Genomic DNA, 2500 nt, shown 5'->3' with positions numbered 1-2500 from the left:
TCAATTTTAGTGATTAGTTATGCTGTTTGAGAGTGCTTGGTTTTACACTTCATCGTTGGTTGTGGTTCCTTCTTGCACACAGTATGCATACCTTCCTTGTATCTGTGTGCATTGTCATCAGATGTTCTGTTTTTTTCCTATAGCCCAATTGGTGTTGTCTCAATTGCCTCTAGGTGTGTATTCCATGTACCCACTAAAATGTAATTTAGTGGTTTCATTAAATACAGTTTAGGAAGATTGTCTGGCAATATTAACCAATGAAAACGCACCTCTTGCACAAACATGTTGGTCTTTTCTTTGGTAAATGGAGCAATAATAAAAACTTTTCAGTAAGACCTGGATAAATGTCTGTATTTGAGGTCACCCTATTGAAGTGTTGGCATCTGAAATGCCAGGTGCTGATAAGCCAAAAAAAAAAGACAGAAAGCATGAACCTGAAATGAAAACCTTGAAAATCACTCTTTTATTCAAAACTTATTTTTGCAGGGGGGACCTCCTCCACCTCTCAGCTCCCCCATATTGGAACAAGCCCCCACCCTCTCCCGAACTTATATATATATCAACTCTGAGATCACCATACCTTAGACAAAAGGGAATATTCCAAGAAATGGCATCTCAGACTTAATATATGTAAGGCCATTCTTTCGATCATTCAGTCTCCACATTTCAGGACTTGCTGTAGGTGTCTTGATATTTCAGATGGTTACCATATTTAATATACTTTGACACCCGCCTTCTTGCTAAAGAGTCTATTTGGAGTGTTCTGTAGTTCAAATTCAAGTATTCTGAAAAGTAAAATATTTTGAGGTAGGCACACTTTATGTGTGTGTGTTGTGGGTGTGATTGTTTTCTTTTATGACTGAAGGATCAGAGGTTAATATGCAGTTATCCATGTTTAAGGACTAGATTGGTTGACAGCTGTGATGAAGAGGATCTGGTATAGTTTCATGAATGGAATTTTACTTTGCATAAAGCAGCTTACCTGAATTTTACTTTAATACAAGAAACACTGCAGTTATGCTCCAAATATGGAAAAAGGCAACTTTCTGACTTAAGTACTAAACAAAGATTTTTAAAGTACCTCTCAGAGTTGATAAGCTTTAGTTGCACAATGGAGCACAATAGAAGCCACCACAGGACAGTGGCAAGAAAACAGCTTTAAAATCTGGAAAACACCGACTGTCACAGTTCTTTTTTATGTGAGAGAGAATGACGTTTATTACAGTTTTGTACAGGATTAAGCATAAACTTTACCACTGGCTGTTGTCTAAGTCAGCACTGACTGTGCCAAATCTTTCAAAGCTGTCAAATAATTCATGCACCTACACATTTTTTTCTGTAAGAAATACAACAGTGAAGCTAAAGCTCCATGTGCTAAAAAGAATTATGATCGGAGTCCCTCAGATCATAATTCCCTTCTTATGTGCTATTGACTGGATGTCAGGATTTGTGTGTCAAGCTTCATTTCACTCTGCTATTAAGATGAATTTGTTAGCATTCATGACTAAAACAGATAAAAGGCTAGTTATGACTGGAGACTTGTAGCAGGTAACTGAGTTTAGTGGTTTGCCTTAGAAGCTGAACGCCACACTGTACCACACTGTTTTTGTTGTTGTGTCTTTCGGCTTTTCCTGGTTAGGGGTCGTCACAATGGAACTCCGGTCTGCTAATGATTGGCAGTAGAATTTTACGTGCCGAGTTGCCGGCCCTGATGCACAACCTTCAATGAAGGTACGCCCATTCACGCATGTCTCCACACAGAAGACGCTCTAGCTGAGAATCCAACAGGACAATGTCTTAGTGTGAGGCGACAACGCTACCGCAGCACCACCAGTAGAAAATGGTGACAGCAAACTGGGGTATAAATAAAGCACATTACTGTGAGTTAGGGACTGAGGAGAGGCCAGCATCATTATACACATGTCACTTGTCACCATTCTGAGTGTAAATAAAATGGATTCTGCTTGGGATGATGAATGATTTTAGCAGAGCATGGATCCCTTGTTGGTGTGAGTTATTATCAATTCAGGAGACAGTAGATGCTTAGAAAACTTTTTACCTAGCACATACAAAGCCAGGAAGAGTTCTGCACTCATCACTACATCTTCATGCCTAGCACATACAAAGCCAGGAAGAGTTCTGCACTCATCACTACATCTTCATGCTTAGCACATACAAAGCCAGGAAGAATTCTACACACCTCACTGCATCTTCATGCTTAACACATACAAAGCCAGGAAGAATTCTGCACTCCTCACTACCTTGTCATGCCTAGCACATACAAAGCCAGGAAGAGTTCTGCACTCATCACTGCATCTTCATGCCTAGCACATACAAAGCCAGGAAGAGTTATGCACTCAGCACTGCATCTTCATGCCTAGTACATACAAAGCCAGGAAGAGTTCTGCACTCATCACTGCATCTTCATGCTTACCAGATACAAAGCCAGGAAGACTTCACTCATCACTGCATCTTCATGCTTAGCATATAGAAAGCCAGG

Source organism: Protopterus annectens, chromosome 9.part0 (assembly GCF_019279795.1).
Source record: "Protopterus annectens isolate FY-2018-M chromosome 9.part0, PAN1.0, whole genome shotgun sequence".
NCBI classification, from domain to species: domain Eukaryota; kingdom Metazoa; phylum Chordata; order Ceratodontiformes; family Protopteridae; genus Protopterus; species Protopterus annectens.
The sequence above is the reverse complement of the archived record's forward strand: the minus strand, read 5'-3'. Positions refer to the sequence as shown.